Source organism: Manis pentadactyla, chromosome 1 (assembly GCF_030020395.1).
Source record: "Manis pentadactyla isolate mManPen7 chromosome 1, mManPen7.hap1, whole genome shotgun sequence".
NCBI classification, from domain to species: domain Eukaryota; kingdom Metazoa; phylum Chordata; class Mammalia; order Pholidota; family Manidae; genus Manis; species Manis pentadactyla.
Genome location: NC_080019.1, coordinates 179,087,630 through 179,109,236, shown reverse-complemented (window position 1 = coordinate 179,109,236; position 21,607 = coordinate 179,087,630). Strand labels below are relative to the sequence as shown.

The following is a 21,607-nucleotide window of genomic DNA, read 5'->3' as shown; positions in this document are numbered from 1 at the left end:
AAGACATAGTTATGAAAATAAGAGAAATGAAATTTCCTTACTTTTATTAGAGCTAAATGACTATTTAGGCCTCAATGCCTAACTTGTTTGCAAATTGGCTAAGTGAATGTTTCCATAACTCCCACATATAAATGTACAGAAAAATCTTAGTAATATTCAAGACCTATGTCAGGGGTTTCTGTGTAAAAATGCATGTTATGCTTTTAAACTGTTCATGCTTATGCACATCTTCAAAGTCTCCTCAAGAAACTCTCCCAGAAACAATGTAATCCTCAGTTGCTAAAGCTTCCCTAGTTTCCTTTACAGGGAGTAGTGTAAGCTGCTCCTACCCCTTCAGTCCCAAGAGCAGTCCCCATCAAGTGGCAGCCAGGACCGTCTGCCATCTGTGCTCCTTCTGTCCTGACCCCAGCTGGGAGCTCACCACTCAGCCTCCCTGAAATCTGGCTCCTGGCATATGTGGAAGTGCCTCCTGCATCTCCATGGAATGTCACTCTCAAGGAAGGCACTCTCTCCATGCCAGACCTTGGGGATGCTTCCTGGATGGTACCTGAGAAGAGGTAGGACGAGCCTGGTCAGGGGAGAATTCATAGGTTCCCAAGGCAGCTTGAAACCCAAAGGGATTTTATCTTTTGCACTAATTAAATGTCATTTCTAAAATTTTTAAATCCCTGACACTGAGAAAGATTTACTATGCCAAAGCAAAAAGGGCTTCCAAAAAGTAATTATAAGGGCTTATAAGTTAATAATGGCTTTGTACCTTACACTACTAGAGTTAATTCCATTATCTGAGGAACTAAAAATTGATGTTCAGTGACTTGTTTAATGCCCCAATCCACAGCCCCTGAAAGAACAAACCTCTTTACCACCATAACATGTTAAGTACTTCTCCAGGAAGTCATCCCGGAATATCTCCTACCATGTCTGAGTCATTCTATTCACTCTAGACACCACCCACCCCACTACAGAAACACACACACACACATACAGCCTTACTATTCCTCTACTTCTTCCAGAGCCAAGGAATCTTAAATTTATATCAGGATGCACTATTTTAGCATCCATAAAAGGATTAGCTAAGTGTTATTAACCCAAAAGAATGAATGAACTGTTCTGGGTGCAAAGGCACTGCTAGGGTCAGAGAGGGTCTGGACAGAGAACACTTTCTTACCACCTTTCAATCACACCAATTCTGCCTTCCCAAAAGATGGTTCTTAATAAGTGTTTTATTTATTTAAATACCAAAAACTTGCTAATTCTTCCCCCCACCAACCTCCCCACATGCTCAAGGAAAAAGTACCACTGTCTTTCTTTTCTATAAAAAATTTGCAGTACAGACCCCCAGCTTAGGGCAGCAGGTCAATGGAATACACTTGTCCACACACCAGCCAGTGCTCCCTCCTCTCCCTCTGAGCTGTTGCAGATCAGAAGGAAGCCTGCCATGTCTGAAATCTGATATTCCATCTGCCATTTGATCTTCCATCTGTCACTTCTCTAATTCAGCAAGGGGCTGGGGGCTAGAAGAAAGAGCAAAAGAGGCCTCCAGGGGTCCACTTGGCAATGAGCAGATGTTAACTTGGACTCCAAGCAGGATAAAGGTAGCTCTGCTTCAAAGCATGTAGAGGCCTAAGGTCATAGCCAAATATACCAACTCTTTCTCCAGGCATCTAGGGTTTAGGTATTCTCATCACAGTTTCAGATGGAGGAATGGAAAGAACATGAGATTCAGAAAAGAAAATCTAGATTAGAAGCCTGACTCACCATTACACAAGTTGAATGACTTGGGCAAGTCACATAAGTTCTTTGAGCCTCAGTTTCCTCAACCGTAAAATAAGGACAATACTATTTTGAAGTTTGGGGTAAGCACCTAGGACAGTTCCTGGCACACAGGAAGTACTTAATGTCCTAAGACACTAAATTACAACACAGCTGTTATCAACAGGCCATATTATCTGGGTTCTTTTTCCAGTAGAAAGACTAAATTTCTGTTATCTCTTTATACTATTTTTGCTGGTTTTGCATGACTAATAAAAAGCTTCTGAGAGACAACCAGCTGGAATGGAAGATGTGGTCTTTAACCATAAACAGAGAAAAGCTATCTGTCCAAAAGAGGGATGAGAGCTGAGCCACAGCCTCTCCCTCATGAATATAGGGGTCCAGGCCAACTAAGCTAACAGCACCATAAGGAAATTTTAAAACATCACTGTCACTGGAAGATAAATCTGCACTATATCCTTCATTTGGATACAGAAGAGAAGTTTTAAGGCACCAAATTTGCTTCTTTGTAGACCATATCCTAGTAAATAGATCTTATCTTTAAAAATGCATGCCTGTCTTTGTTGACAATCCCATCTTCTGCACTGAAAAATGTTCCTAGAACCAGGGTCTGTTTTTTAGAAACTGATCTAAATTTATGAAGCTGCTTGTATTTATGATAAAATGTTAGTAAATCGGCTGAAGCAAAGACCTACATTCCCAAGATAACTGAGCATTCATTTATTAGTTGCTGTCCCTAGCTAACACCCAAACCACAAGCCGTCCCTTGCTCAACCTTCCTGCAGGAACCCTGGGTCATTCAGAAGCACCAAAGGAGCTGAAAAAGTAGGGGAAGCAAACAGCATTAAATCAAGGGACACACCCTCTACAGCCAAGGTCAACACCCAGGAGGGGCAGCAGGACTTGGACAGTGGCGGAAGGACTCCACCCACACAGCACTTTGAACGGAAGCTCTCTTCCAACTGGAGGCACAGAGCTGCTAATCTGAAGCACACCCAAAACTGAGATGTAGGTAAAAATAAAATTACAACTGCTCCCACAAGAAAGACAGGAAGAGAACAAATTGAAATAATCATGGCCTGAAGCCTGCCTAACACCAATGCTGCTAAGCGACCTCAGCCAGGGTCAAGAAAGGATTGATCATTATTCTCCTTGTTAAAAATCTTCCAATAGCACCCATAAACTGCTAAATAAAATGATTAATCTCTAAGGTAGAACATAAAGCCCACTCAGCCAGCCTTTCCAGCTTTCTCTCTCCTTATGCCAAGTCCCCTGCACACACACCCACAGAGCGCACACACACGACCTCCACATGGGGACTGTTTCCCAAACTCTCCAAACCTTCCCAGTCTGCACCTTTCCTCTGTTGCCCTCCTCCATCTCCAAAGTGCAGGTTTCTACCCATCCTTCAAGGACTTTCAAGGCCAAGTCTACAGCTAGAATTCTCCTCTTCCTCTTCTCTGCTCCCATGGCTCTGTAACCAAGTAATCCTTTCCCTTCAGTAATTGCCATGAAGACAAAGACTCTGCCTGTCTTGTTCACTCTCATAATAGTACCTTTGCAGAGTAGTTACTCAATAAATATTTGTCAATTTAAGAAGTACCTCAGTGCCAACGTAGTTTTCTAGTCCTTACCAGACAGGAAGTCCCCGTTAACAGAAGCAATTCAAATTTCAATGGCTTTGGCCTGATTTCCTATCTCATGTGGAAAGCCTCTGAAAAATCTCATCCCATTTGTCCAAGAACCCTGCTTGCATCTGCCCTGTGTTCACCAAGCCACATACACCATGTCTTTCCACTCTGGCTGCCCCCTGCTACTGCAGGGGGCCTGAAATGCCCTCTGTGAGGACACTAGCATCTACCCCTAAACGTTGGCTCCAGGGCTCTCAAATCCCCCCCACTCCAAGTGCCAAATGGCCTGATTCCCTGGAGTCCTCACTGTCCCCCAGGATCCAGCCCTGATGGAAGCTCGGTCCCTCTTCCCCACTCCACATTCACAAAAATCAGCATCTTGCCTCCTCATACGTCATGCAGATCCCTCATGAGAACACTTCCCTTAACTTTGGTACACAGCGTCTCTCCTCAGGGCTCCAACATGATCCCACAGGGTTGGCTGGAGATGAACATCTGGGAAAGAGAGCACGTGGTCCCCCTAAACCCCATTTTCCCCCTTCCTCCCATTCAAACTCGCCATACAAACAGGAACGAATGGGCTGCTTGCCTCTCTGACGAAATGGCCAGAACATATCCAAATGCCCGCAAGCCCACAGTGTAAACTGAAACTACACTCCTTTGCCTCTGATATAACTTCTCCCCCAATCTGGTCCCTCATCATTCTGTTTGAGGTACTGAAGGAGGACTGCTGACTACTACCACCTTCCCTATTAAAGAGGGAAACCCTTCCTCTGCTTTTCCTCTTTCTTTTAATGCTCCCCCCAGGGCCTACTGGACAGTTCCAACATCTCCCAGGAACCACTGCCTCAGCCCCTCCCTCTCTGCCCTGAGAAGCATCCACCATTGCCCTTGGATCCTTCTCTCCCAAAGTGGTCGATAAGAAGGGATTTTAGCAGATACTGCCCGGGGCCTGAAGATTTATCAATACTGAAGCCTTCAAATGATAGCCAATTAGTGTGTCCATTATTCTGGGCTGGGTCATCCAAGCCCTTAATCTACTTAATGGAGAAGGAACTCGGCAAGGCAGGAAGCACCCTGAGCCTGTGGGCTGAGCCAGCAAGAGACAGCAGGGAAGCACACCCTCTGAGGCGGACCAGCTCAGCTGCCTGGCCGGCAGCCTCAAAGTCAGGAAGCAGGGCCTTAAAAGGAGCTACTGATGGATTACTCCACTACCCAGGAAACACATCCCAGTCACAACAAGGCACACAGGGAAGCCGGAAGCTGAGATTTCCCCCCAGGGCCTTGGGCCAAGCTCCAAAGTAAATGGAGATTGGTCTTTGATTCCATCCCTCACACCTAACTCTTCGTTGGTTGTGACTGCAGTGTCTCAAAGCCCCGGTGTTCAGAACTTATGGCACAGTCTGCCTCCACCCCTTCAAAACGTGCTTATCTAAGCTTCCAGGCCCTGGATCCCCTCTTGACCATTCTGCCATTCTCTTTTCATCCAAAAGTTAGATTGTAGGCAATATAGGTTAAGAATTAATAGCTAAAATGTGTTAAGCATTAACATATATAACATCATTTAATCCATAAAATAACCCTGTAAGGTAAATATTGATATTGTCAGCATCTCGTACATGAGACCAAGACCTAAGGAGGCTAAGGGACATGACTGATATTACACAGAAGTGAGCTAAACCAGGCCATTTTTATTTCAAAGCCCTGTCACAAGGAACCATTCAGCATACTGTCTAAACAGCAAGTCAAGGAGCAAAATAAGCCTGACCAGTAGGCTGGATACTAACAACTTGATCAAGTTTTAGGTTTTTCATTGTTTTTTAAAGGAGCCTGGTCATATAAATCAATAGTTTTTAACTAGTAAAGCTTAAGGGCAAAGTAGCAGGGAGGTGATGAAAGGGGACAGAATCTACCTACATGTAGATGTACTTTCAACTCACTTTCACCCTACTTGAAACCACCCCATCCCCCTCAAAACCCAGTTGAACTCATCTGCCCATGACCAAAAATATCACCCCATGCACCCTTTCAACCTTCCTGGCCTTCTTTGGGTATCTTCTTTGATCAACTTCCAAGAGCTAGCAACCTGTGTCAAGTGATGGACTGATAAGGGGAACTTCTAAGATGAGGTCAAAACATAAATAAGGGATATGGAAAAGAGAGGGAGCAGAGATGGATCCTGAACTTGTAGAAGGCATTGGTTCAGGAGTTGGACCTGCTCTCCTCAGCTGGAAACTGTGGGGGCCAGTCAGGAGCAAGGGGAACAAATGTCCCTCTTGCTGGGACCTCCTTTCCCAAAAAGAGGATGAGTCCATCTGGTTTCTCAAAGGCAGGGAGCAAGCCAGCCCTCGGGAAAGGCTATCTTTGGTACCCTCAGATGTCACCTCTGTTCTCCTCCAACCCTGTTCCTAGCTAATGAAGGCAGGTACATTAGAGCAAGGACAGTCTTCCAGCTGTGAGGATTCTTAAATCTTAATATGATCCTTCTTTGGCAAGCTACAACCCACTTCTGCCAGGGACATTTGGAAGGGTCCAACTTGCTTAGAGGAGCCACATGATTCTATGAGGTGCATTAGTTTATATGCAATATGCATTTATAGAAGAAATTTATACTCTGATTAAATCTTGTAAATAAGTTTCCAATAAGGCCACTCATTCTACTATAAAATTTTATTTTTTAATTATAATTTACATTTTGATCATAGGCTATCTCAAAGTTTTATAGTTTTCAAGTTATACAGTGTATTCAAAGAACAAACCCCTGATACTTCTGAATACTTTCCATTAGTATGGAAGGTACTAATGGCTCTACATTTTTCTGTATTATTCTAAGCATGTAGGTCCTCAGGTAGGGCAAGAAATATGCCTACTCTTCTTAACCCTTAACTCTGAGCACAGAGTGTAACACAGTTGGTTGCCTGCCCAGTGGCCATTTATCCCCTTCTTCCTTGCTTAGATTTTGTTCAGGAATCGAGCATTCATGTGCCTCAGGGAAAGCAGAGACCCTTCCTACCCCACAAGGTAAATGTTAATGATGTTATACCAGTCATGCAAATTGCATGCCCTTTCCAGTGTTTAGGAATTGGTGGTGAAATTATGTCCTTTGAGATATAAGAAAAAGTCTCCCAAAGGACATTTGTCTTGCCAATGGATTTCAGCCCTGGACAAGTTCACTATGGATTCAATGAGACCAAAGAAATGACAACAGAACATTCTTGGGGTAAAAGGTTTTATACCCAACTTTATTCCCACAGTGGCAGGTCAACCACTAGAATCCCATCCACTCAGAGCAAGTCTGCATGCAGCAAGCCAATCTCTGCCTCTGGGCCTCTCTACCACTGCAGCCATCTCAGTCTCTGTCCTCGGTGCTGCCACCACTCCAGCCTCATCTCTGCTCTCCTGCAGCCTTGCAGCCATGCCACCATGTTGCCCAGAGCACTGGGCGGAGCTCTTTATTTAGAGTCAATAATGACATATTGCCTACACGTGTGTAGTGAGCTAGCCAACCAGGTAGTGAGATAGACAAGGGGAGTAGTGAGAATCCTGGCCATAGGAACCTTCACTTTATGCACAACATCTGGAAAAGCTTTTCTTGCTCTTAAAATGCCTATGTAAAATATATGCATGAAAAGCAGGCTTTTTCAATTGTTGTCAGTTTCCTGTGTGACACATTGGGTTGAGGCAGCCATCTTGGGACTACAGGAAATGGAAGGATGCAAAGAATTGGGGTTCTGGGATCTCCATTTCTTGTAATAGCAGGCTGGGCAATCAGGACTAACCCTCCCACTTAAGACAATTAGGTTTGGGGTATTTTTTTAACCTTCCTAAAAGCATCAGAGCTAAGAATGTAACAGAATTACTAGACCAAAGGCTAGGACAAGGTGAAAATCCAAAGAAGTTGGCCCAAAACACAAAGCAGCTTTGCCCTGAGAGCGTATGTCAATCTAAGAAATAGTGGCAAAACTAAACTGTGCTTCTGGCAGCCACGATAGACAAGGGGAGCAAAAATCAAGATTCAGGGCCAGCCCAAGTAAGGGACTATGATAAACAATACCTGATTCCAAGCTGGGCTTTCTCCTAGAGGGAGGGCTTCACCTCCAAGGTAAAGGTAACCTAGAAACAAACCACCTTTCATGGAAACTTGAAACACAGCTGCCTGATATCTGTATCCAAGGAACCTCAAGCATCAACTTGGGTTAAGATATAACTTCACTGGTAGAAATCTGGCACAAGAAAACAATCATTGCAGGAGAAAGTTACCATTCCAGGCTTAAAGTTATTCTCATAAGTCTTTTTCAAAAATAATGACCAGGACAGAATCAAAGATAACACAAAGAAAAAAGACACCATGAGTAAGAACCATGCAAAACAGCAGACTGCAGAAAGACCCACAAAGACTTCAGATATTGAAATTACTAAGAAGAGACTCTAAAGCAAATATGCTTACTATATTAAAGAAATAAAAGACAAACTTGAAAGTTTTTTTATTAAGCCAAAAACTTTAAAAATTGATTTGATAAAGAATAGGGATTCTAGCACTGAAAAATACAATACTAGAAATTAAGAACTCAATGAACTAAATTTTTTAATTGCAGATTAGACACAGCTGAAAAGATAATTAGTAAACTGAAAGATAAATTATTGGCAACTATCTAGGATACATATGAAGACATAAAGTTATGAAAAATACAGAAGTAATGATAAGAAATATAGAAGATACAGTGAGAAATTTCAACTCAATCAAGTTCAAAATTGATTCAAATTCAAGAAATTTCTATTTCAACCAATTGGTGTCCCAAAAGAAGAAAAGAGAAAGAACAGAGATTATGGCTAAGAATTTTCCAAAACTGATGACTGGAGATGTTAGAAACCTACTGATCCCATGCAAAATAAATAAGAGAAAAACTGGTGATGATATTGAGCCTCTGATTTAACAGTCCAACTTCTGAACTTCTTGTTAAGAGAAGCAGGAAATGAAACAGGAAGAGAGGAAGGAGAAGTATTTATTACTTAAGCCATTTTGAGTTTGGGTTCAGTTAACCTGCAGCCAAAATAATCCTAAAATGATAATCACAGTGAGAATAAAGCATCCACCATTTACTGAATGTTTTCTATATGGTATGCACCATGTACAGATTTCAATCTTGTGTAATTCCCCACAAAGCCTGATAAGGTTATATGTATCAGTTAATAGAGGCTTGGTAGACTATGGATACAAACCACCTCAAAATCTCAGCTTCAGAGGAAAGATGATTATTTCTTACTCATACTACACATTCATCACGGTCCAACAGAGGGCTATACTCATAGTCACTCAGGGTCCCAGGCTGATGGAGGCTTTATCCCAACAACCTACAATAATTGAAAGACTGAAAGAATGAAATAAATTGACTTTTAAAGCTTTCATTTGAAAATTTAACACCTGACTCTCCTCACATTTCACTGGCCAAAGCAAGTCACATGGCCAAAGATGTAGGGAAGTGCAATTTTACCATGTGTCCAAAAGATGGAAAGCTGGAAATATTTAGTGAATGGCTCTTATGACTACCAAAGACAGATATGTTACCCTAATTCTTCAAATAAAGAAGCTGAGGCTCAGAGAGGTATTTAATACTTGTTAGAGAGAGAAATCAAGAATGTACTCATTAATACATCTTCCTGAAGGTAATATTATGAACACAACTATTTGCCCTTTGATGATGGGGGTAGTGAGAAGAGAAAGTAAGCAGTGATGTAATCTCTAATGAGCCAAGTAGAGCACCAAGCTACATTTCATTATGGCCTAACCCAGAATCATCACCCTCAGAGGCAGATTCTGGGACCAAGGCAGCCAGGGGGCAAATATCCTAGTCCTTCCCTTGTTTCTTGTGCTAGAGCCTTCCCCACATGGAAAAGATTGGACTGAAACTGGCCAGAGAGAGAGTCTATATATATATATGGACTAAGTAAGAGTCCCCACTATCTTATATATTCCAGGTGTTCAAGATGTGGTTAACAAGAAAAAAAAATAAGCCCACATAATCCAGTTGGCCATGCCAAGTTTCTTAACTTTGATCTTTGCAAATTCAGAAAGCTTGTCGAGGCAAAAAAGATACAAACTGAGAGAGCTCTCAACCCAGCATGTCCAAACACAGAGGGGGCCATTTTGTTCCCTTAAATCCTTCAGACCTTCCTATGAGGTGAATTTTCCAAACTATAATGTGCAGAATATTCCCCACCTCCTCCCATACCTACTGATGACACATGTATCCCCAGTCCGAGTACCCCACATCTACTGGCAGGCTCCCTTGGCTACCCTACATGCCACGTGCATCCTGCCTCTGCCAGTCCTGTCTGGCCTCCTGCAGACACAGAAGCATCTGTCTGAGATTCTCTCTCTATGGCAGGGAATGAGTCAATTCCAGGGTTCTTATTTATTTATGTATTGGTATATTCCTTCCCAGGGATGAGGCAGCAGTTAAAGGGAAGGGGAGGGAGGAGGGAACAGGAGAGAAGGCTCAGAAAAAAATTGTGGTGGACCAGAGATCTGCGGAAAACTGCTTTCCAACAACATTGCCTCTAGCTGAGCCCCCTGGGATGAAAGGTCTGTGTATTACCCAGGATGGGAATTGTAACCTGAATTATGTCTGAAAGCATTTGGCTGTGCTCATCCTGAAACTTCCAGCAGGAAAAAAAATGTGGTTTTCATTACAGTGTCACTGAGGGACTTGTCCTGGGGTTGGGATCATTAAAATGAAAACACTGATGAGTAAGCCATGGTATTCTGTCTCCAAGACTTATGTCCTTCCTCCACCTCTAGCCTCGTACTTTATTTTGATACAGGCTTAAAATAGTCTATAAAATATGGAGTTGATTATCCCATCTAACAGATTTCATTTGGTATGTATGTAGATTAAAAGCCCCATGCCAATTCTTCCTCCTAGCCTGCATTTATAAAGAAGACACCCCTCTGACGTTGCCCTGGGCTGGGTTCTTTGGAGCACAATCCTGCAATAGACTGGGAAAGCCAGGAGGTGCCCCTTCTAACTCCACGCAGCTTATTTTTCATGATAATACAAGGGAAGATGGAGAAAGAAATACACTCCTGCATTTGGGGCTTCTTAGAAATTTTTCCTGGAGACTTACAAGCTGAATCCAAATGAGACACCCTTCAAAGACATGAATTCTCTGCCCATTCTTCCACATACAATGACTACATCAGGCCTGCTGGGGCAAAACTGACTTGACATCAAAGGGGAACATACAGACATATCTTAATTTATTGTACTTCACTTTATCATACTTTGCAGATACTGCATTTCATTTGTGTTTTTTTCCCCCAAATTGAAGGTCTGTGGCAACTCTACACCAACCAAATCTATGGACACCATTTTTCCAATAATATTTGCTCACTTTATGTCTCTGTGTCATATTTTGGTAATTCTCACAAGATTTCAAACTTTTTCATTATTATTATATTTGTTATGGTGATCTGTTATCAGTGGTCTTTGATGTTACTATTGTGAATGTTTTGGCACACCATGAACCATACCCATTTAAAATGGTAAACTTAATCAGTAAACATGTGTGTTCTGATTCCTCCACAGTCTGTGCCCACCATCTCTCCCTCTCCTCAGACCTCCCTATTCCCTAACACACAACAGTATTGAAATAAGGCCAATTAATAACCTTACAATGGCCTTTAAATGTTCAAGTAAAAGGAAGAGTTGCACATCTCTCACTTTAAATTAAAATCTAGAAACAATTAAACTTAGTGAGGAAAGCATGTCAAAAGCCAAGAGAGGCCCACAGCTAGGCCTCTTGCACCAGTTTGCCAAGTTATGAATGCAAAGGAAATGTTCTTGAAGGAAATTAAAATGCTACCCCATTGAACGCATGAATGGTAAGGAAGTGAAACAGCTTTATTGCTGATACGTAGAGAATTTCAGTTGTCTGGAGAGAAGATCAAACCAGCCACAACATTCCTTAAGCCAAAGCCTAATGCAGAGCAAGACCCTAATTCTCTTCAATTCTATGAAAGCTGAAAGAAGTGATGATGCTACAGAAGAAAAGTGGAAGATGGCAGAGGTTGGTTCATGAGGTTTAAAGAAAGAAGTTGTCTTCATAACATAGAAGTGCAAGGTGAAGCAGCTGGTACTGACATAGAAGCTGCCTAAGTTATCCAGAACTAGCTAATATAGTTAATGAAAATGGCTACACTAAATAACAGATTTTCAATGTTAACAAAACAGCCTTAGATTGGAAGAAGATGCCATCTGGGACTTTCATAGTTGGAGAGGAGAAGTCAATGCCTGGCTTCTAAGAGAGAAGGCTGACTCTTGTTAGGGGCTAACGCAGCTGGTGACTTTAAGTTGAAGCCAATGCTCATGTACCATTTTGAAAATCCTACTCTGCCTATGCTCTATAAATGGAACAACAAAGCCTGGATAACAACACATCTGTTTACAACATGGTTCACTAAATATTCTAAGCTCACTGTTGAGAACTACTGCTCAGGAAAAAATATTCCTTTCAAAATATGACTGCTCATTAACAATGCACCTGGCCACCTAAGAGCTCTGGTGGAGATAGACAATGAGATTAATATTGTTTTCATGCCTGCTAATACAACATCCATTCTGCAGCCCATGGATCAGGAGTCACTTTGACTTTCAAGTTTTATTATTTAAGAAATAGATTTCATAAAGCTATAACTGCCATAAAGTGATTCCTCTAATGGATCTGGGCAAAGTCAGTCAAAAACCTTCTGGGAAGATCACCATTCTAGATGCCATTAAGAACATTTATGATTCATAGGAAAAGGTCAAAATATCAACATGAACAAGAGTTTGGTAGAGTGGGATTCCAACTCTCATGGATGACTTTGAGGTGTCCAAGTCTTCAGTGCAGGACGTAACTGCAAATGTGGTGGAAATAGCAAGAGAACTAGAAGTGGAAGCCAAAGATGTGGCTAAATTGCTATAATCCCATCTTAAACAAACTTGAATGGATGAGGAGTTGTTTCTTATGGATAAGCTAAGAAAGTGATCTCTTGAGATGGAATTTACTCACAGTGAAGATGCTGTGAAGATTGTTGAAATGACAACAAAGGATTTAGGATATTACATAAACTTGGTTGATAAACTAGTGACAGGGTTTGAGAGGACTGACTCCAATTTTGAAAGAATTTCTACTGTGGGTAGAATGCTATCAAATAGCATCGCATGCTACAAAATCATCCATGAAAGGAATAGTCAACCATAGTGGCAAAATTCATTTTTGTCTTATTTTAAGAAATTGCCACAGCCACCCCAACCTTCAGCAACTACCACTCTGATTAGTCAGTAGCCATCCACATTGAAGTAAAACCCTCCACTAGCAAAAAGATTACAACTCTCTGAAAGCTCAGGTGATTAGCATTTTTTAGCAATAAAGTATTTTTAAATTAAGATATGTACCTTGTTCTTTTAAGACATAATGCTATTGCACACTTAATAGATTGCAATATAGTGTAAATGTAACTTTTATATGCACTGGGAAACTAAAAAATTCATTTGACTCCCTTTATTGTGATATTCACTTCATTTCAGTGGTCTGGAACCCAACCACAGTATCTCCAAGGTATGCCTATAATGGAAAGAGGCCTCAGCTAGGAGTTTTTAGGTCTTGGCAGTATATGTAGGCCCAGCCAGTAACTAACTATATCTCTTTAGGAAGTGAAATTATCTCTGGACTCAGTTTCCTCATCTCTTAAATGAGAGGCATCTTCCAAATCCATCTCTTTCTTCTTTTGCTGGGATTATAATTATGGAGGCAAAGAGAATGAGGAAAAAAAGCTCTTCTTACTCACACTGATCTTCTTTGGCCCAATACCATCACTTGAACAAGTAAATTCACTTTTTAATCTGATAAAGCAGCAACCTTCTCTGATTTCACTTTTCCTCTGAATTACTAGAATATTTCCCTGCATTTTCTCTCACCCTGAATGCTCTTTTCCCTTGCTCTACCCAAATCCTTAAAAATCCATATACTCACAAGGATGGTGTACTTAATAGTACGTATGACTGGTGGCTTGATTAATCACTTTGATGCATTCCATGCACAGGTGTCCTCTCCTCTCCAAGGGCTTCCCACAGGGCCCAACATAGGGTTTATTATAAGAAGAAGGAGGAGGGACTGATCTCGTGATTTCATTGGCAGGCTTGTGTTCTCCAATCATTAACAGTCCCCTCTGAACCAAGCAATGGCAGAGTATCTAGGTAATAGATTTCCCCTTTGCCCCTATACTTTCTAGCTATGGGTCCTGAGTTCCCTCAGTTTTCTTATCTATACAATGGGAATAATATCCCCTACATCACAGGGTTGTTGGAGGCTTGAGTGAAAGAGGTAAGGATCTATCCAAGATCTTAAACTAGCCCACCTCTCCAGTTTCAGCCCATGACATTGCCTGTTTTTTGGTAAGAACATCAAGGCAATCTAAACTGAATTTCCTCTCTTTTCCTTTTTTCTACTTAAAAATAGCTTTCTAAGCACCCCCTTCTTCCTTCCAAAAGAGGAAGTGTCCCCCCTCCTCCAGTCTACTACTTCCATTTGTATTCTTTACTCAACCTATTCCTACCTCCTCCAGGTCATTGCTGTACTTTACAGCATTTATCACTTATCTTATTATAAATTCAACTGTTGCATGAATTCAACACTCTTGTGTGTTATCTGCCTCACTCATAGAATGTAAACTTCATGAAAACGTCATACCTTATTCATGTTGTGTCCTCAGCAAACAGCACAGTGCCTGGCACACTGTTGGGGCTCAATGAATATTTATGGAATGGATTAATGAATCCATTTCTGTTCACCATTTTCAAATATCTGTCATTGGCACCATCCCCCAACCTCAAACACATTCAGGTCTCTCTATTTTAACAAAACCATTTATTGACCCTAATGTCCCAACAACCACCATTCTATTTTTACCTTGAATTTCTGATATATATTTCAAGCAAACAATACAGGCTTGCTGCTCCTCATCTTCACCATCTCCTCACACTGCAGTCTGGTTTCTCCTCACTGAGGCTGCTGAAACAATGGCCCAAGTAGTCACCAATCCTTCTGCACCAGGCCCCTCAACATTGCCCCACATCCCTGCACATAGGGATCTCTGGCTCTCCCTTCCTCTACTCCCATGAATGTATTGTATCCTGGTCCTCCTCCTCCACTTAAGAATACTCTTCTCATCTCTTTGATCCTGTCTACTCATGTCCACACTTTCCAAGATTAGTCTGCACTAATCACGTTTGCTCTTATACTGTCTTCCCTGAGCTCATATAAACTTCTCTATCACTTTTAGGCAGATGCCTCAAAATCATGCATCTCCTACCCTAACTGCTCTCTAGAAACACAGATGTACTTCAAGTGCATGAAGGAACTGGACATGTGTTATGCCATGTTATGCTTCTTTGCATTTCTCACATCAGGTACTGGTACTATATTCCCAGGACCTGTATTTCCTACTGCCTAATGTGTGGGGGTTGTTAAATACATTTTCTAAATTAAACAGTATCATCCTACCATCATTTGCTTTAACCTGACTTACAACCAAAATATTCACAAGGTGGCCCCAACCTATTTCTCCAAACTTAACTCTTACCACACAGACACTGCAAGTACTCTGACTTCCACCCTCCTAATTAAGTACTATTGACTTAATTCAGTTCTCTCCTTTTTTTTCTACCTGCCATTTTATTATTTATTGTTATTTGTTATTATCTATTTTCCCCACTAAACTATATGAGGACAAGAATACTGTCTTTAGCACTGTATTCCCAGAGCCTTGAATAGGGCTTAGCATGTAGCAAGCCCTCAGAAGATATTTGTTGAAGGAGAGAGCATTTACTCTTTCATTCAGACCCATTTATAGCACTCTTTTAGAAATTTAGCATGAAATAATGACTTGCAGCACCACACAGATACATTATAGGTATATTATTTTGCAGGTATTGTAGGTACTGTCCACATGGAACCATGGGACATTAGAGCTAGAAGGAATCCTCCTTACAGGCAATCCACCATTTCCTAGAGGGGCCAACAGAGACTCAAAAAGGTTGCTGCTCATTCTTGGTCTTTCAGGAATTTGAACTGTAAGCTCCCTGAGGATAGGAATCCTACTTTCTACCCCTAAACACTCCCTGCTATGTCTGGGCCCTTAGTAGGTACGATTACTACTGCTGCTAATAATAACAACAACATTTATTGCTTTGACTATTTATTTGACAAGCCATTCCCATCCACAGGTAAAGGCAAATCCATCACTTACGCTGGGAATCCAATTGGCTTTCTGAACAGCAAAACAGAGCCCCATGCTCCCTGGCTCTCAGCATTCACTGAAAATGCCACTATAGAACAGGTCCTGGGAGGTCATGCCACACCCAGGGGAGTGCTGCCTTACTGTTCTCCCTTCACGGTAACCTCCTCCCCTCTAAATGGAAACACCACACCAGGACCTCACAGAGCAGCTATCAGTGTCCTTCCCTGAGAACTTGGCCTAGATATATCTTGTCCTGTGATCTCACACTACAAGCAAGACATCCATGTGATACACTCTACTCTCTGCTGACAGGGGAGGTAGTAGACACCCTACTTAACACGCATGCTGGAGAAAGAAGGAAGGGAGTCTCCCTACCTGTATGGCAGCAGATATAGAGAGAATTCATCCCGGATGGGAGTTAGTGATTCCCTATCTTGACTCTTCCCTTAGCAGCTCTGTGACTTTAGCCTGTATAACCCTGTTTCCTATCTGTGAAATGGGAACTAAAGCAACTTATCTCAGAGAGACATAATGAGGACCAAGGGGGATAGAATATTAGAATTGGCAAATCATTACAGTTCTCTTTTTTCCTCAACAATGCCATGATAATCAAGATTTTCTCTTTGTTCTCTGGAGAGTTCAGATACTCTGTTATCCAACATGATTTATTGGATTTCCATTAGGGCCTTACCTTGAACTAGGTGTCTGAGCTAGAATACAAAGGGATGGTGGGACAAGGACCTACCCTCAGAGAAACTCCACTCTCAATTGGAGGAAAAGGACCCCCCAGAAGCAGCAGAAGTCTGGGAGGACAGCATGTACTTAGTAGGCACTTCTTCATGCCAAGCACTGCCACACATATTAGCTCCTTCATGTTCTCAGCACCCCAGAAGATATATCCTATTAGTACCTGCAGGAGCACGCCCTGCACCTATGTGCCCATGTTTCTCCAAACAGAACCCAGTATGACAAATAAGGGGAGCTTTTTCTGGAAGACAGGGATTGCAAGGTTGGAATGGGAAGGATGTGGATTAACTGTAAGAAGGAGTGGCCTGGGCCCTTCAAGTAATACACAGAGAAATGTGAAGGTTGCTGGGGAGGCTCTGGTGTGGAGCAACAGGGAATTCTTCTGGGACAGTGTTTCAAATGGGGCTGTATTCAAACTGTTTATTGGACAAGAGACCTAGTCCCTTTAGGAAAGTGCTATTGTGCCAAAAGCCAATTAAGTAACTATAAAAGATATATATTTGTGACTAAAAACGCTAAGTTAAAGTAACTTCTTTATGTATTATATGAATATTCAGCTCAAATTGGAAGGTGATTACAACCTAAACTCCTCTAACTGGGAAATTCTCAGCACAGGAGAGCTATCCAACACTTTTCATACTCATGCTGTGTGCTTTTCTTTCCTTTTTACACCAGCCATAGGAGGGAAGGAACAAGTCATAAAGGCTGGCAGAAAGAAGCTACAGATCATGCTGGGCACACATATGCAACAGTTAATTAGAGTGGAATAAGCCAAATCAAGGTGGGTCCCATGCAAGGACAGGCCAGAAGCAGATGGACAAAGCAGACAGCAAGCCTGACCCAGTCAGGGGCCAGAGCTGGACAGATTACTGAGCAGCAAGCAAGCCAAAGTCAGGGCATCCATCAGTGTTGGGAAACCAAGGGCCAGGAAGAGGGCTGCAGGCATGGGAAGGACATGATTGAAGATCAGGGTGCCTGAGAGCTTCAGACATGAGGACCAGCTGCTCCTTGGCCTTGTGATGCACCTGGGCAGAGTAAATCCGTAGATTAGGAGATTTGAAGGCAAAGCCATAGAGAACAGCTACACAGGGAGAGGTGAATTTTAGTGAGAAACCCAAGTTGATTTCTGGCTCAGCAGAGCCCAACACCACAAAGACTGGAGCAAAGTTACTCTCCTTGCCACACATCTATCTGGAAGAAGAAAAGGATTCTTCTTTCTCTAATTCTAGCTAAATATGGGCAGTGGCCACCTACTGCAGTTATCCTAAGCAAGGAAGGAAAGATTTTGACATCTGCAGTAACACTGCCATCCCAATCTCCAATGCCCCAGCAGCCAGAACAGAGGGCAATAAACCCAAAGCAAGCTGGGGCCAGACAATATCCTGGGGCACAGGTAAACTTTTTTTCCTGGGGATGTGAAGGAAAGTCAGATTTAGTTAGGTAGTGATAGAAAAAGATTTTAGTTGAAGTTTCTGGATTATATCAAAGGATTGTGTTCTTTTACATTTTATGCCTTAGAACATTCCTATGTTTACTCCTGTGTTACTATTTTATATGGTGACTGATCTTATTCATTTTGTTATTCTGCTGAAGAGTCCTTTTTGCCTTTACTCTCTGGCATCCATATTAAAGGATGGCAATGAGCCATTCTCAAGCCTGGCCACCATTAGAATTACCCACAGAGCTCTTTAAAAATGCCACTGTCCAGGCCCCGCTTCCTGCAATTCTAATTTAATTGGCGGGGGGGAGGGGGGGAGGTAGGAATTGGACATTGCAGTTTCCAATAGCTCCCAAGAGATTCTAATGTACATCCAGGGGTGCAAACCAGTTGATTTCTGGTCAAGAATTCACAGCACTTTGCGATAGCTACAGAAATGTGGATAAAGCCCCAAGAAAAAATTGGCAGTCTAAAACCTATGTTGCAAATTCAACATAGCACTTAAGCTTTACACACATCATTTTGTACTTCTGTCACCATTTCACCATATCCCATACCTCCTACAGTTATTTCCTTGATACTGTTTTAAATTGATTCCATTTTTACTTAAACTTATTTTTAAAAGAAACCAGTAGACCAGGGGTAATGGCAAGGTGACATAAAAGGCAAGAGCAAAAGAAGACAAGACAGTGGCTCCTGAGAGGAAAAAGCACTTAAGCGAGAAGACAGGGAGATGTGGGAAACCCAAGATCCAAGGGCACAGCTGGCCAGGCATCAGGGTGAGAAGGGTGAAAGTGTGGCAACAGGTTCAAGGGCAATAGAGGAGTATCAGGTATTGTTTCAGGAGCAAGTGGTATGAGGCTATGCCTTTCCAGGAGCCCTGGGGACAGAGAATGCGCTGAGGGAGCAGGGAGGCTGGAGGAGGCAGACATCTGGATCAGAGATGAAGGCAGGGCAGAGTGTGAGGCCCAGGCAGGGCTGGCAGAAACAAGGGAACCTGCACTGGATGGATGCAGCCAGCCATTTGTCAGGTCCCCAGAGACCCACCAAAACTCAACAACCACAAAAAACAATGTTACTTCTCTTCTCTTATATACCACTCACATTTCTTATCTGTATGAGCTCCTTTCTTTCAATGGACAGTCCCCACCTTAGGAACCATCTCCTTAGTCACCATCTATAAGCACAGAACACAATCAGCGGAGTTGACAAGCACCCAATAACAAACACCATAAAAACAGCATCTGCTATTAATGAAATAAATAATCATGCCTAAGCAAGCTGGCAGTTCATTATCATATAAATCCTTAATATAGTTAAGTACAGCCCTAGAAAACAATCCCTTCTATTTTTACTTTTTTTAAATCCTTGCCCTCACCTGAACAATGATGGGGGAAACACAGGGTGCATCAGCAATCACCAGGCATTTCTCTGTAAAGTTTATTTCCACTCAATGACATGTTTTAATGTTTCCTCCCTTTTCCTAGGTGTGTCAAAGCACAGGTTCATTTATCCCCAGTCACAGCCAAGAGAATGACTCAGACTGCAGACAGCTTGTCAATTAGTTCAACTTCCTGGACTACACTCATCATTTCCCACTTCTTCCTATTTCTTATTACCTCCTCACTTTCTTAAGGCCTATTACTTTCAAGATGACATGAGGCAGTGTAGGGAAAGTTGGGGTTCCTCACCTGACCCTAAACTACTTGATGACGTAACTGGCCTGCTGCTAGGCCACTGCTTCCACACCTGTAGCAATAAACTATTATTGGCTGAGTCAGTATATAAGCAGAGACAGGAGGAGGATTACAGACCTGCAGACTGTTGGGTGCAAACATAATTCTAGTGCTTGACCTATCACTGGAAGAACAAAATGGGTAATAAACCCTTTCACCCCAAGAACATTCCATTGTCATTCCCCAGTATCACTGAATCCATAGTGAACTTCCCTGGGGCTGAAACCCATCAGCAAGACAAGCAGGACAATGATGAGGGTGAAATGTCATAAAATCCTAACACAGATGAAAGGAGCTAAATTCTGTTATGCTAAAGAGGGAGCCAAGAGAACTCAGTGCTCAGAAGGATGGGTTCCATCCTCACCCATTCAATAAGTATTTATTGAGCATGTCCATGAGCTGGTTCAGTCCAACGGGCCACTTCAAAGCATGCCACTGTCTATATGACGTTAGCTAACACTAGTTACTGGAGTGATGTTGCTATACCCAAACTGTTTGAACATGGATGAGGGTGCGCACATATGCACACATGTACATGTAATACTGTGATACCCACTAACCAGAACTAGGCAACATACACCAAACCCCCAAAAGCCTGGAAATAAGTTGCCCTACACAGCAAAGAGCTGCTAGTCTAAGGCCTCATATTTTAAAAAAAGGGTTGAAGATAATGTTTATGAAAGACCAAAAATTTTCCTATTACAGCCATAAATGCATGGAAGACCACATAATTCTGGCAACCAGTTTTTGCTATTTGGGGGCATAGGCTAATCCATCAATCCATAAATTCATGAACCTGACACTTTTAAGAAAACCTCATACTTGTCCATGCACTAACAATACATTTCCCCAAAATTCTATAATATAGTTCTTGGTATTACTAATAATACCATTTTTTAGATTAACAAACTGAGGTTCAATTTGAAGAAAAATCATTTACTCAAGGGCACTTAGAGAATAATAGAGCCAGAACTTGAACCTAAGTTTGCAACTCCTGGATGCAAGCATTTTCTAAAAAATAGAAATAAATTAGTAGTAGTACAGCTTAAGCACTAATATCTAGTTTCTTCTTATAATTGGCCTCATATGTTAGTTAGAATTTTGTTTTAATTCACATAAGTATAAATGACCTCTAAATCTCTAACAATTCTTAATTGGACTTTTCTCAGATCCTGGTTATTATATAGCACCAGTTCCTGTCTTGCCCAGGATGTTTACAGGAGAGTGAGAATGAACTGCCTTGGCAATGAAAACAAACATTTAAGGTCAGTTTTGTCATGCGGAGCATTAGGATAAGTTATTTCACTTGCAGTTTCTCACCTAACCCCCTACAGCAACCCTCTGAGTTGGTGCTATTACTGTATTATCATCATCATCCTCTTTTACAATGAAGGAAAGGAGGCACCAAGAGGGGAAAAAACTTGCCTGAGGTCACACACATAAGGGAGAGTCACACCTGTGGTCTCCTTCCCCATCCTCCAGTCTATGGTCGCCACCAGCAAGAAGTTCTGGCTCTCTCCTTAACACTCGCATCTCATCTCAAGTCTCAGCTCCCACCGGCCTGTTTCTCAGAGCTAGTGAGAGACTGGTTTTCACATGTGCCGGTTTGGTTTCCTCCATCTTTGATTTCTCCCTGATAAGAGCCCTGGTTCACCTGCTATTGCAGCTCTCTGCTTCCACCTGTATTGACCTCCTGACCTAGGAACACCTGACACTGTTCCCCATGGAGATGAGCACACCTTGGGGTGAATAGCAGGGCTTCCCCAGGGTCATCTTTTCCATCCGGGGTTTGATTGCATTCTTGCCAAAACCTCTTAAAGGAGCCAAACCTTTTAAAAATAACACTCAACATTTTAAAAAATCAATTACTCAACCAAGTTAACAATGGATTTTCCTTACAACAGAATGCCTGTATTTCACATTACCAGGAAATTTAAATCACAATAATAACATTTGATGGTCAAATGTATTAAAATGTATTCTTCATTAACCTGAAGAATAA

General features: G+C 42.0%; 1 protein-coding gene across 6 annotated transcripts in view; it reads right to left on the bottom strand.

Annotated features, from left to right (window-relative positions):
• Window positions 1-21,607, bottom strand: part of LOC118922437 (kalirin) — a 483,582-nt gene that overhangs the window by 401,918 nt on the left and 60,057 nt on the right. The window lies entirely within an intron of this gene.